Source organism: Lithobates pipiens, unplaced genomic scaffold (assembly GCF_037356315.1).
Source record: "Lithobates pipiens isolate NorthernLeopardFrog02 unplaced genomic scaffold, aLitPip1_a1.2 Scaffold_16, whole genome shotgun sequence".
NCBI classification, from domain to species: domain Eukaryota; kingdom Metazoa; phylum Chordata; class Amphibia; order Anura; family Ranidae; genus Lithobates; species Lithobates pipiens.
Genome location: NW_027507748.1, coordinates 224,398,732 through 224,414,095, shown reverse-complemented (window position 1 = coordinate 224,414,095; position 15,364 = coordinate 224,398,732). Strand labels below are relative to the sequence as shown.

Sequence of the window (15,364 nt, the reverse complement as noted above, 5' to 3'; positions counted from 1 at the left end):
TCTTGCACAGGTGCTTTAAATCAGTCAATAGCTTGGTATTCTGGACAGTCATTTTAGCTAAGATAAATTAGCTAATTTGGAGGGGGGGTTACTCTGCCTGTAAAGTGGCACATCTGTAGCATGTATCGAAAATGCTGCTTCAAAGATGTATGGCTTTAGAGAAAACTTCCAGATCTACATAGCAGCTGCAAGAGTTTAATCCAAAACAAAAAAAATGAGACCCCCCCCCCCCCCCACGTGAAACATACCACCCCAAACTAAAAAATATTGTGCCCCTCCCACACGCTGACAAACTCCTAGCCAAACACACAGCAAGCAAGCCCATGAAAGGGGGGTGTATGCTTGGGGGCAGGAGGGGCTCGGGCACCTCAAAAGTCAACCACCTTGTTCCCACATTCAGGGGGACAAGGGCCTTTTCCACACAACTCTAGGCTGGGGTTGTGGGGGGCTGCAGACAGGGGGCTTTACGGAATGTGAAATGCCCCTTTTAAACTAGTGGGTACAAGGTGCTTTGTGGTTGGTATTGGGCTGAGCCCAACATGCCCCAAAGGCAGCCAGCTATGTTGAGTGCATGTGGCCTTGTATGGTTCAGGAGGGGGCTGGGCGATCACTCTTCTCGCCCCTTTCTTAGCTGGCCCTGTTCTATGCTCTGAAAAAGGATGTAGTTTGGATTGGTGAAGGCAGCTCACAGCCTTCTGAGAATGGAGTGGAGTTCCCCTTTTTAAAAGCAAAAATTAGCTCATGGAAATTCAAGGGGTTAGAGGGGGAGACGAGCATTGGAAAATGGAGTGTGGAGTTCCCCTTTAAATGCAAAAGCTAGCTGAAGGAAATCATATACATTAGAGGGGGATGGTTGAATGCCCTTTTAGGAGGACCGAGAGTCTTGGGGGTTTTTTTTTTTTTTATTTTTTTTATTTTATTTTTTTTTTACATAATTTTAACAAGGTGCATGTCGCATGTTGGCAACGTTACATGACCCGTGTGCAAATCTTAAAAAAAAAAAAAAAAAAAATTCTCAAGTTTAGAGGTGCGACCGTTCAACTCATGCAATTGCATGTACGTTGCTTAACATTTACTAAGATTTTGGCCGTGCAGTGAACAAACTCGTGCGCATGCGCACTGCTTACATTGATCTCACGCAGTTCTAAACGTACTTGCAGGCTTTCTATGAAAAAGTTACTTTTTCATTCTATTTTGGACATTTTTGTTACTTGGGCAGTTGTTACTAAACTTCCTTGCATTACCCCATAATATTGGCACCTCCATCGTCTGTCAATATTGAATTAGAGATGCCGTGTCCATAGTGGCGCACAGATTGCATTCTACCGTTTGCAGAGATCACTATAGTAAATGGGGGATTTGCGCTCTGTTAGCGGTGCACCATTTTGTAAATATGGAAATGTGCGTTGCGCCTTTACTTTGGTAAATCACCCCTATAGTGTTGCAGGGCTGGTAGAACCACGGTGCGCAGCAGGAAGCCAATGCTAAAGATCCCCCTTTCAAAAGAGTGCAAAGATGGGGCTCACTGCCTGCCAAAGAGGTAAGTACTCTTGATCCTTTTTTTTTTGTTTGTTTTTTGTGGAGACAGTAATTAAGTGCCTAAAGACTGGAGCTATTTGTCATGGGGTGGGTGAAAAGTCCTCAGCCCTATGCAACCTCTAACTTGGGAACTTGCACAGGCCTTCCACTCTGGAAAAATAGTGTCAGGAGACAGAATTGTAGGCTGGTAATCCGTTTAACACACAAGGTAGGCTACTATATTAACGCTTCTATCAGTAAAACAAGTTGGGGGCTGAAGAACTATGGGTGGAGGAGGACAGTGCAAGATTATTAGAGGGGCACAATGTCCGAGGATACCTTTTTACTTTCTAGTGTTGCTATAAACCAGCACAAGTTGCTATGATCAGTATGGATAGATGTGTAATGTAACAAATATAAAGTAATTTGTAAGGTTAAAAAAGAGTCTGCTCTGCAAACCTCCTCTTCTCGGGTCCCTTGCCAGCGCTTCTGGTCCCTCCTCTCTGTTCAGTGCCCCCACAGAAAGCTGCTTCACATCGGGACACTTGTGCATGCTCGCTCAGAAGCCCTGTTGCTGCGTCCGTTGAGACACACACACACACACACTGGGACTGGGCCCTGCCCCCGGCTCCCTCTTCACTGGCTCCTGGTGCCCTAGCGAGATCTGGAAGTGAGGGGAGGAAAGAGCTGCAGATGTGGCAAGCGCTGGATCAAATGAGGGCTCAGGTAAGTAAAAAAGGGGGGGGGATGCTGCTGATGCCTATACATTTTTTACGTTCACGCATGGAATAAATTGGGGAATGAAATGGGGTAAAAAATAGGCTTTAGTAACACTTTAATCTCTGTGAGAGGATGATAGTTCTGTTGTGACAGTGTAGTGGCTTGAGCTTATATAGGCACCACTCACTGCCCATCTATCTTAGTGAGGTTTTCTGCTGTCTTTATCCAGCTTAAATTGATACTAAAGGCTGTTTCCCTCGCCCCCAAAATAAAAAAGCTTTATACTTCCATCCTCTCTGCAAGGATATTGCACAGAGCGGCCCCTTACCTCTTCATCTGGAGTCCCCCGGGCTGTGTGCCTCCATAGCAAGCTGAGTGCTATGGAGGCACATGTACAGGCCCACTCCCGAGCCTGGATGTGAGCATCCATAGACACACAGAGTAGTTCGGCCATGTCTCCCCACTCCCTCTTCACAGGATTTAATGGCAGCAGCAGGAAGCAGTGGCACCCACTGCTGCCTGCATGTCCTGTCTGCTGTAGCTCCTCTCTCCTCTTTCTGGTCTCACCAGAGGCTCTGACGGAATTGACTCCTTCTGCTGTCAGTCAAAACCAGAGAACGATGGGTGTGGTCAAGCAATGCTGTATGTGTCAATGGATACACACAGCCTGACTTGGCAGCATGCCCACACAAGCGCCACCATAGCAAGTGGCTTGTGGGGAGTTTGGGGCTGCTCTGTGCAAAACCATTGCACAGAACAGGTAAGTATAACATGTTTGTTACAAAAAAAAAAAAACCTTTAGAATTACTTTTATATTTTACTTATTATAGTAGTTTTATTCATGTAATCAAAAAATAAATATAAGTGCAAATAGATGCCTTGCACTAAATAACTTCTGAAGGAGGCGTAAATTACCAGTTAACCGCTTCCCGCGGGGGCATATCTTAATGATTCTTGCATCTACAGGCATCATGCAGATATCAGCTTTTTCATCTGGTGATTCCCTACACCATAAGAACGATTTATAGCGGCTGTTCCGCCACTTGATCGTTCTTATGGGCGGCGGGAGGGGATGCCCTCACGCTGCCCTCCGGTGCTTCTACTGACTCCCCGCTTCCATCGGTGAGTCGTGGGGAACGGATCCGCCAGCCCTGGATGGTGATCATGGAAATTTCCAGCGGACCAGATGGTCTCTATGATCGTTCGGAAGGCGGGCATGATGTTATGACATCACGCCCGGCCTCTGCATTCAGACGAATGGCGCCGCCTTGGCTGGGAAGCCGAGAGTTTATTTTTTTATTTTTATTTTTTATTTCAGGCTTCCCAGCCTACAGGTAAGATGTGGTGTCTGACCTCATATCTCACTGTAAAGAGGACAGATCATGCCATATTTCTATTACAAGGAATGTTTACATTCCTTGTAATAGGAATAAAAATGATCAAACTTATTTATTTTTATCGTTAATTTAGACTTTTTTTAGTTTGACACTTAAAAAAATAAAAATAAATTAAAGTGCCTCTGTCCCCGTGTGCTCGCAAGCAGAAGCGAACACATACGTAAGTCCCGCCCACATATGAAAACTGTGTTCAAACCACACATGTGAGGTATCGCCACGAACGTTGGAGCGAGAGCAATAATGCTAGCCCTAGACCTCCTCTATAACTCAAAACCTATAATCAGTAAAAAATGTTAAACTGCCGCCTATGGGGATTTTTAAGTACTGAAGTTTGGCGCCATTCCACGAGTGTGTGCAATTTTGAAGCGTGACATGTTGGTTATCTATTTACTCAGCGTAACTTCTTCTTTCACATTATGCAATAAAATTGGGCTATCTTTAATGTTTTTTTTTATTTATTTATTTTTGAAAAGCATGAAACATGTTTGCAAAATTGCTGCGCAAATACCGTGTGAGATAAAAAATTGCAACGACTGAGATTGTATTCTCTAGGGTCTGCTAAAAAAAAAAAAAAAAAAAAAAAAAAAAGTTTGGGGGTTCTATCATAATTCTTTTGCTAGAAAATTACAATTTTACATGTAGAAGAGAAATGTCAGAATAGGCCTGGATGGGAAGTGGTTAAAGATGAGGATGCCGTCTGTCTTTGATGTGTTTCCTTTACCGCTGTTATATATACTGTAAAACCAAATGTGTGTGTGTGTGTTGTTTTTTTTTTTTTTTTTTTTTACATTCACAAAAACAGTTGCATTGCTCGTACATACAAAAATGTAATGTGTCCTCATAAGATAGGATTTTTTTACAAGAAAATACTAGCGCCAAATGCATGTTATATGGCCTTTAATCACTTACTGATGTTCATTTTCCTCAACAGGTAGAGAAGATTTTCCTGACATTTGCATGGTAAAATGTCTGTTGGCAGGAATCTTCTGAAGAAGCCAAACTTGGCAAGAGTTTAAATGATTTAAGGACAACAATCCATGCAGATATTGGTATGTAAGCTTTACCGAAGCATTTGTTTAACATAAAGCCTATATTATACTTGGATTTGTCTTTTGTCACAGAAAGTGATAAGTATAAAACAAGGTGGTGGCTTTTTTTTTTTTTTTTTTTTTTTTTTTAACTTGCGTCTTTACATACTCTCTTCTCCCGATCTTTTACTGCTAAAGAAGTGCACAAGTTTCCATAAATGTGTGATTAATATGTATTGGGGATAAATAAGGAAAGTAAATGCATAAATTACAAAATATGTTTATACAGAATAATATTCATTTAAATTGTATGTAGGGAAAGTCCTGATATGTAAAATGTGGATATATAAAGAAAATATGAAATAAAATGTATTTTTTTACGTGCTTTGAAGCAGAAATATATATATATATAATTTATTACATACAGAGAAGACCATAAAGATTATCAATACAAAATATTGGTGTAGTAGAGATGGAATATCACAAACTGCAGATATTGCAAAAATTTCCACCCTTTACCTAAATACCCACCCCCTGTGCCTAGGCCAAGCCTGCTCCCTCAACTAGAGCTGCCACATGGAAAAATGTTAAAGCGGGAGTCCGCGTTTTTTTTTTTTAAAAGCCAGCAGCTACAAATACTGCAGCTGCTGACTTTTAAAATAGTGACACTTACCTGTCCAGCGCGCCCGCGATGTCGGCACCCGAAGCCGATCTCTCGATCGTCTCTCGGGTGCTGCCGCCGCCATCTTGGGTATGGGAATCAGGAAGTGGAGCCTTTCGGGTTCATTTCCCGGTTCCCTACTGCGCATGCGCGAGTCGCGCTGCGCAATAAGGATGGACCCGCTGCCTCTGGGATCTGTGTTTCCCAGCAGGCAGCGGGGGACTTTCGGAAAGGGGCGTAATCTACGCCCCTTTCCACAGAGAGCTATCCCGGAAGTGGGTGCAGATACCTGTACTGTACAGCAGGGCTCGACAAACCCCGGTCGCCAGGTCGCATTTGCGCCTAGATTTCGTGTCCTGGCGACTGGGGCAACGCTGCTGGGGTATCCTGTCTCCATTTGGACCCCGAACTCCGCCGCGCAATTCCATCGTGCCGCGCCGGCCAGTAATTGAGGCCGCGGCTTTGCGGCCTACTAAAATCTTTCGGTAGTCTGGCGCCATCTTGTGGTGGATGTAGAAATTACACCCTATTCCAATAATGATAATTCCTAATGGATTGAAGCTCCCTGACTGTTTTTCACTGCCCGCCCATTTCCTTCCCCTAATTAAAATAATTTTTTTTACTTTTTACAAAAAAAAAAAAAATAATAATAATTAAATATTATTATATATATATATATATATATATATATATATATATATATATATATATATATATATATATATATATATATATATATATAATTATTTAATTATTATTATTTTTTTTTTTTGTAAAAAGTAAAAAAAAATATTTTAATTAAGGGAAAAAAAAAATATTATTTGTAATCCTCCCTGCTTGACCCCTTTCACAAGGGCTGTCTGATCAGGTTCACCTGTCAGTTTTTCAGGCGGACCTGATCTAACCCTTAGCGGGGATATGACGTTAAGAAGCGGGAACATGGTGGAAATAAAAGTCACTTCTTTTGTTAACCACTTCGTGCCCGCGCTATAGACAAAAGATGTCTACAGCACGGACACCAATTGCCGGGAGGGCGTCCCTGGACATCCTCCTGTTTACTTCCCCTCTGAACGCCGCCATGGGCGCACATCGGGGAAGTTCTGTGTTGGCCGTGTCCCTTGGATACAGCAAATCACAGATCATGCTAAATGGCCAATCACAGCGGCCATTTAGCACTCAAGCGGTGTGTCCAATGAGAGGTGATCTCATATGTGGGGGGCTGGAGGCTATCTTCCCCTCACTTGTCTCCATGTCAGGCCAGGGACAGGTCCAGATCGCCGTCACGGACCTGGCTCCTAACTTTTTTAGCTGGCTCCCAGATTCCAAACAAATTTGTCAACCCCTGCTGTACAGGTACCTGCACCTTCCAATGAGTGGAAGGTCCACTTTAGGGTGGACCTCCCCTTTAAGTGCAAATCGTAATTTACCTTTTAAAACTAAAATCAGAAAAAAAGGAAAAATAGTGGCACTTAACTAAAAAATTATAACTAACTCCAAGAAACGTGACAACAATTAAATGGTGTGAACAACATGTGTGAGAACAACAATTGTATCACCCTGTGATAAGTGAACCAAATAAATGTGTCAAAGAACAAACAAAATTAAGATAAAGTTCATGAAAGTGTCCAAAAGTATCCTTTTGAAGTAATGTCTCTTCTTATTCCATCCAACACACCAAAGTGATCAGTGATTGCACTCCCTTAAACGCACTCACCGACTCCCAATGCCTGCACTTTCGTATCAGGCTTAAGCGCTTATCAGCCAAACAGCAAGTAGTGAACCGTTGCTCCAATCATCCATTGTGCAAATTCAGATATTCCACATGTAAAATAATAAAGGTGCTCCAATAGTGTAAAACCGTATGAATCAATTTATTAAAACACAAACGCTTCAACCTTTACACTCACATTTCACAGTTCAAAAGCCAGCAAAACAGATATCAAAGTCACAGCAAGCCTCACTCCTGAACAGCACAAACTTTGGACTGTGGCCACAGCGGACCCGAGGTGTGTGAGCTTGTAAGCGTTGTTCTCACCCTCTCCTCGGTGCCCAAACACAGATGCCAATCACCACTTTCCTGTTCAGCTCCAAACGCTGCATATTACTGGTGGTGATTGCTACACAGCCACGCCCCCGACGTTTCATCATACACTGACTTCCTTATGGGGTTGGCTGCACAGCATGACAATCAAACCATTTATACCCTCCCATCCATCCCATTCACAAGATCCGCCACAGCGCTTGTGCAAACCGCAGAGGCGATCAGATACCACCAAAAGAAAGCTCTATTTGGGGGGGGGGGGGGGGGGGAGTCAATTTTGTTTGGCTGCAACGTCGCACGACTGCGAAATTGTCAGTTAAAGCGACGTAGTCTTGAATTGCAAAAAGTGCTCTGGTCAGGAAGGGGGCATTTTTCACACCTACCTTAAACTTTTGCACAGTAAAAAAAAAAAAAAAAAAAAAGTGCGTGTGTATATATGACGGTGTGACGGTCAAGAGCACTTTTTTTTGGACGTTTTATTTTTTAATTAAAAAATAAGACCTCAGTAGAGTTAGCCCAATTTTTTTTTTATTGTGAAAGATGTCACGCCGAGTAAATTGATACCCAACATGTCAGGCTTCAAAATTGTGCCCGCTCGTGGAATGGAAACAAACTTTTGCCCTTAAAAATCTCCATAGGAGACGGTTAAAAAATTCTTCAGGTTGCATATTTTAAGTGACAGAGGAGAGGTCTAGGGCTAGGATTATTGCTCTCTCTCACTACCAATCACGGTGATACCTCGCATGTGAGGTTTGAACACCGTTTTCATATGCGTTCGCTTCTGCATGCAAGCTCGTTGGGACGAGGCGCATTTAAAACCTTTTACCTTTTTATTTTATTTTATATTTTTACACTGTTTTTTTTTTTTTTAAATAAAAATTAATTTGTGTCACTTTTATTCCTATTACAAGGAATGTAAACGTCCCTTGTAATAGAAAAAAAGCATGACAGGTCCTCTTAAATATGAGATCTGGGGTCAAAAAGACCTCCGATTTCATATTTGGACTAAGAGCTATGAGCGTAAGTGATTTTTTTTTTTTTTTACGTCTCTTCCCTCCTGCAATGATATGGAGACAAGTGGGGCCATCTTCTGCTTACTCGTCTCAATGTCAGGCCACAGGAAGGACCACAAGGGCCACATGTCAGGCCTCAATGTCAGGCCACAGGGGGGAGGGGGGGGAAGTCGGACTGCTTACTGAAGAAGAGGATACCAGGGTTGTGGCAGCTGGCTGCACGATATCTTCCTTCAAATTACTGACGTATGACGTGCATGAGGCCTATAACTTTTTACACAGACTATATAATATACATTTTACCATAGAAATGTAGCAGAATACATTTTGGCCTAAATTTATGAAGAAAGATTATTTATTTCCAAAACTTTCTAACAAAAACTAAGATACTACTTTTTTTTTTTTTTCTCCAAAGGGATATAAATTAATAATTGTCGTTTAAAGTGTAACGGAGTGAAAAATGTTACCAAACCTATGTAGAAGAATACATATCTGCCTAAAATGAGGAAAAGAAAAAAAAATTTTATATGTATTTTTTGTTGGATATTATAGCAAAAAGTAAAAAAAAAAAAAAAAAAAAATGCTTTTTTTTTTTTTTCAAAATTGTCGTTCTTTTTTTTTTGTTTTTTTTTGTTTATGGCGCAAAAAAATAAAAAAAACAAACAAAAATGTAGAGGTGATCATATACCGCCAAAAAGCCCTATTTGTGGGGAAAAAAGACGTAAATTTGGTTTGGGTACAAAGTTGCACAACCGCACAATTGTCAGGTTAAAGCGATGCAGTGCCGAATTGCAAAAAGTTTTCTGGTCAGGAAGGGGGTAAAATCTTCCGGTGCTGAAGCGGTTAATAACAAGTCTATTTTTATATACGGTACTCTGGTACTTCCCATTTAAATCTTTTTCTCGAAGTTTGTTGAGGGACATGGGTCCTTCCCCTTTTGTGTTTTTGATTCTTTGTACTGCTGACAAAACTGAGGAAGTGGAGTTATGGGTGAAGAGTCTACAGGAACCAGAGCATTGCACCTGTGATCCACCAATTGCAGTTGCATTGCTTTTGGAGGCCCAAGTGCAAAGAAAATGTGAAATGAACATTTTTTTTATTTAATTTTTTTTTGCTTTTTGCAAAATAGTAGCATTTGTTTATTTTTGCAAAATATGAAACTCATTTTAAAGTGGTTGTAAGCCCCATTCATGAAATCTGACCTGTGCACATATATCTGTAGTGTTTACTTCTCTCTCGCCAAAGCTCTAAGAGCCCTTTTCACATTGTGCCACCTAGGGCATCAGCGGTAAAGTGGCGCTATTTTTAGTGCCGTATTAGTGGCACTATCCCGCTAGCGGGCGAAAACTGGATAAATCCGCTACCAAAGTGCCACTGCAGTGGCATTTTGCCGGCGGTATATGATTTCAATGGGGAGGAGCGGTGAATTCACTGATCCAAAAAAGCTGCTGGCAGGATTTTTTCTGACGCCCTGCCAGTGCACAGCTCCAGTGTGAAAGCCCTCGGCTTTCACACTGGATTGAATGGAGCAGCTGTTATAGGGTGGTTTGCAGGCGCTATTTTTAACACTATAGTGCCTGCAAAACGCCCCCCAGTGTGAAAGGGGTCTAAGTCCCCTGTCTTTCTGCAGCTCCGTTCCCCTGGTATCAGCATGATGACTTCCGAGCAGCTCTGCAACACAGGAGATGAAAGCAGCTGGAAATTTGTGTCAGGGAGGGAACTTGGAGATGAGCAGAGAGCTGGTCTATTCACACTGCAGTTCTGCAAGTTTTTTTTTTTATTCGTCTGCCTATGTGGAGTGGGGTTGTGTGCCTTTCCTCCAATCGGCTCACAAGCAGTGTATGCCCAGACTTCCCTACCACTGCTGAAACGGGAAGAAAAATTTGTAACCCGATGTTCACTTTCTAAAGAGTCTAGCAAGCTGAAGACCGCAGATATGTAAAACTTATTTAGGGAGATTTGTTTTAATCAGTTTGTCTATGTGTATCATCTGAGGCTGTTCACTTCGCTGGGTATATGTGAGGTTTTACACCCACATTAAGTATTGTTTAAAAAAATAAAAATAAATACCATTAACAAAATGGTATAACCTAAATCACGAATCATGTCCCAGATTAGAATCAAAGAATGCGGTTCATTTTTTATTAAAGCTGATTTTTTTATATATATATATTTTTATTTTTTTAGTGCAGGGTGCCAGGAATCTGAAATTCCATGCTGTGTCTCCAGCACTAATATTAGGCTTCACACTATGTTCAGAATTGGATATGCAATTTAATCCCAGCAAGATGACATTAGCAAGACAGATACATGAGAAATGCACCAAAGTAAATCTGTCAAACCAGAGCAATTCAAAGTAAACTTCTGATAAATGAATGTATAAACAAAAGGATACCTACCCATCAGTGAAAAGTAAAACTGGCAGTTTGGTAGCAGACAATTAAAATGCCTGCTTTTAGGCCTCATGCACACTGGACACTTTTACTCTCTGCTGACGTCACAGGAAACGGTCTAGGCACTGTGTCATCGTGACAAGGGAAGTCTAGATCCGGCAGGTGCCTAAACGGACACCCGTTTCAGCCTCTCAGCGAGCCGCTGAGAGCCTGAGATGGCCGCTCCCCGCCCCTCCACAGCTCAGCGCTCCAGTGAGTGTGGAGGATCAGAGCGGAGAGATGATGATTGACAGTCAGCAGCTCTCTGCTCGGGGAGCTGTGAGAACTGAGCCACCGGCGATGTTCGAACGCTCAGTTCTCAGAGGTGCGGGGGGACAGATGCAGCATCAGGCCAATGCTGCATCCACCTAGGTAAGTATGATGGGGGGGGGAAACCCCCAAACCCATACTTCTTTTAACCACTTCAATACCGGGCACTTAAACCCCTTCCTGCCCAGACCAATTTTAAACTTTCAGCGCTGTCACACTTTGAATGACAATTGTGTGGTCATGCTACACTGTACCCAAATGGAATTTTTATAATTTTTTTTCCCCACAAATGGAGCTTTCTGTTGGTGGCATTTGATTACCTCTATGGTTTTTATTTTTTGCTAAACAAATAAAAAAATATCGAAAATTATGAAAAAAAGTTTTTTTGTTTCAGTTTCAAAACTTTGTAAATAAGTAAGTTTTCTCCTTCACTGATGGGGCGGCACTGACGGACACTGATGGGGCGGCACTGACGGACACTGATGGGGCGGCACTGACGGACACTGATGGGGCGGCACTGACGGACACTGATGGGGCGGCACTGACGGGCACTGATGGGGCGGCACTGATGGGGCGGCACTGACGGGCACTGATGGGGCGGCACTGACGGGCACTGATGGGGCGGCACTGACGGGCACTGATGGGGCGGCACTGACGGGCACTGATGGGGCGGCACTGACGGGCACTGATGGGGCGGCACTGACGGGCACTGATGGGGCGGCACTGACGGGCACTGATGGGGCGGCACTGGCTGGCACTGATGGGGCGGCACGGATTGGCACTGATGGCTGGCACGGATTGGCACTGATGGCTGGCACGGATTGGCACTGATGGCTGGCACGGATTGGCACTGATGGCTGGCACGGATTGGCACTGATGGCTGGCACGGATTGGCACTGATGGCTGGCACGGATGGGCACTGATGAGGCTGGCACGGATGGGCTGGCACGGATGGGCACTGATGAGGCGCAACTGATGGGCACTGATGAGGCGGCACTGATGGCTGGCACGGATGGGCACTGATGAGGCGGCACTGATGGCTGGCACAGATGGGCACTGATGAGGCGCAACTGATGGGCACTGATGAGGCGGCACTGATGGCTGGCACAGATGGGCACGGATAGGCGGCATTATATTGTCCTGATGGATGCCAGTCAGTGATACCCGTTGTGGGCACTGGCATACGTTGTGTGCACTGACTGGCATCCCTGGTGGTCTAGGGTGGCATACCTGGTGCTGGGCATCCCTGGTGGTCTGGTGGCATCCCTGGTGGTCCAGTGTGGGCCTCCTCGGGGGGGGGGGGGGCCTGCGCTGATAATCGATCAGCACAGATCCCCCCCCGTCAGAGGAGCAGCCGATCGTCTCTCCTCTGCTCGCGTCTGACAGATGCGAGTGAGGAAAGCCGATCACCGGCTCTTCCTATTTACACTGTGATCAGCTGTGACTGGACACGGCTGATCACGTGGTAAGAGTCTCCGTCGGAGACTCTTTACCGAGATCGTAGTTGCGGGGTGTCAGACTGACACCCCGCAACAACGATCGCCGCAATGCGCGCTGCACATCATATGACGCCCGATCAGGATTTTGAAACCACTTTACCGCCGTCATTTTGCTATAGAGCGGGCGGCAAGTGGTTAATGTTCTGGATGCAGAAATAGTAGCAATTGTATAGTGGTGTTTTGCGCATGTAGTTGCAGGCAGTGTGCAAGTGCAGCGGTTCTTGGTGGCAAAGTGCACCGGTTGTACAGGTACAGTGGTGGTCACTGGTGAGTAGAGCTGCACAATTGTTAAAAAAAATTGTGATCTCGATTCAACCCCCCTGATGACCTGTATTGCAGAGTTTGCTGATTCTTTCATATAACAAGTGGAGAGACATATCTGCTCACTCAGCTGTCAAAAGAAAACACCTGGGCAGTCTGCCAAGTTTTAAACATAAAATGTTGTAACTAACTCTTCCTTCTTAGATCAAAGTGATAAACTGCCAAGTTTTTAACAACATGTAAATGCAGGAAGTTTAACCACTTAAAGTCTAAATCTTTTTCTGACACTTGTTTCTTAAGTTAAAATCAATATTTTTTTGCTAGAAAATTACTTTGAACCTCCATACATTATATATATTTTAGCAGAGACCCTAGGGAATATAATGTCAATTGCTGCAATGTTTTATGTCACACTGTATTTTCCCAGTGGTCTTTCAAACGCAATTTTTTGGGGAAAAATACACTTAAATGAGTTTAAAAAAAAAAAAAAAAGTAAAGTTAGCCCAATTTTTTTGTTTTAATGTGAAAGATGATGTTATGCCGTGAGAATCGGGATCTATCGTCTAAGCAAAAAAAAATTGCAATTCTCATTTTAGCCAGAATCGCGCAGCTCTACTGGTGAGGTATACGAGTGTAGTCCGTGATATGGTGCAGGTTGAGTAGATGCTTAAATACAGCAGCAATTAGTGACAAGGTGTCTGGGTTTGTGCACAGATGCAGAGACATTTGGTGACGCGCATGGGTATAGTGGCAGTCACTGGTAAAATGGTCAGTGAAGGAGATGCGCATATTTAGCTGAGGTCAGTGGGGAAGGTGCACAGGTGCAGCGATTGTTGGTACCAAGGTGCACAAGTGTGCAGCCATTGGTGAGTTTTACCAGCACTAGGATGGCCAGTGGGTAAGTCTGCTAAGGAATGAGCGGCACGGCACCCCCCAGTCCAAAAGCAATGGCATTGGGTGCTCTGTACAGAAGGTGCTGACTGCAACAGTGGCTGAATGGAACTGACAAAGCATCATAGGCATACATGCTAGGCACTTTGGAATAAAAAAAATGGTGTTGCTATCATACATTTGTATAAGCGGTGCTATTTCTTTATCGTACATCATGGGACACAGAGCCTTAAGTAATTACTTAATGGGTATGGGCCACCTTCAGGTGTTGACACTGGTATACCCAATACAGGAAGTTGACTCCCCTATATAACCCCTCCTCCTTCCAGGAGTACCTCAGTTTTTTTGCTAGTGTCTAAGGTGTTGGTCACGAGTGAAGATGTGCTCTGAGGAGCTCCAGAAGGGATCCATGCTGGATTTAAAAAACCTCCACAGCCGGATCCATCGACACCACTGCGGCCACAGGATGGTACCCGGGCCTCGCATAGAAGAATGAGGTTTTACCTGTAACACTTCTTCTTTTTGAGGGCTGGGCCCTAGGAACCAGGACTTTTTGGTCTTGCTACATTACCTAAAGTTGTCCTGAAGGGTGCTATATAGGTCCAGAGTGGAACCCCTATTAAAAGGGACCCGGTCTTTTGAAGGTTTAACTACACTGCCCACCGTTATAATGAAGTTTGGATCTGTCCTTTTTAAACAGAATCCTGCAGCGAGGAAAGGGTAAGGAAAGCTTGGGAACTGCAAAGTCCACCTATGACTTTTCTTTCATATGTTACTTTGTAATGCCTTAAAGTCTCCTCTAGAGGGAGTAAGAATACACATACCCTTTCAGCAGCTCCGTGTCCAACCACAATAGTGGGGTGTCCTAGCAGCATATCCCCCCCCCCAGTTGGGCAAATTGAAGGGCTGGGGGTACAGGTACAGTGTGGTACATTGCATCCTGATCAGTTTTGAGCATTTTTTTTAGTGTGACAGCATTAGGGGTTAATTCACACTTATTGTAAAGCCTTAAACTGCCAGCAACCCCCTGTGGGGTACGGGCAGCTTTCTTAAGTTAAACATTTTATGTTTATTTTATATGCGTTTAGGAAGCCAGCCTAGGGGTAATCATATTCAGGGAGAAGATGGTATTGCCACATGGCGGCGGCTGCAGCTTCCTCTCCCCCTTCGGGGTCTGTGTCTCAGACCCGAATGCTGTGTTCAGCAAATAGTTTATTTCTGCGTGCATGCAGGCTGTGGTACATTTTGATAGAAGAGGAGGGCGGATCGATAAATGGGCATGGCTAAAGTGATCGTGCCACGTGCAGACTTGGCACCCTTGTAGAAGCACACGGTGCACAGGCAATCAGGCTTAACACCTGAGAGGTCTTAAAAACTGATGCTCTCATCACTGAGTTTCTACCAGAGCAGCTGAATGAGGAGTCTGACACATGAGTGCTTGAGCACGTGAGGGGTGTACACAGGCATTTCCAGTACATTAAAAGACATTATTTAGCATCAGATTAATCTTTATGCCGTCACTGTGTTGCTCAGCAAATAGTTTAATATTGAGTGCCTCTGCTTTTGTGCTTTGCACTATGGCTTCCAAGGTTACAACTTGGGAACCAAAGGTTACACCCCTAGGCACTGGGAA

The 15,364-nt window shown here is 43.9% G+C and overlaps 1 protein-coding gene across 2 annotated transcripts in view; it reads left to right on the top strand.

Moving 5' to 3' along the window:
* CUEDC1 (CUE domain containing 1) overlaps nt 1-15,364 on the top strand; it is a 163,043-nt gene that overhangs the window by 27,606 nt on the left and 120,073 nt on the right. The window contains exon 2 of one of the 2 annotated variants that reach the window (XM_077481123.1): nt 4,567-4,684. The exons of the other annotated variant lie outside the window; for it this stretch is intronic. The gene's annotated coding sequence lies outside the window, so the exon portion shown is untranslated. The remainder of the gene's footprint in view (nt 1-4,566; nt 4,685-15,364) is intronic. 2 annotated transcript variants of the gene reach the window in all.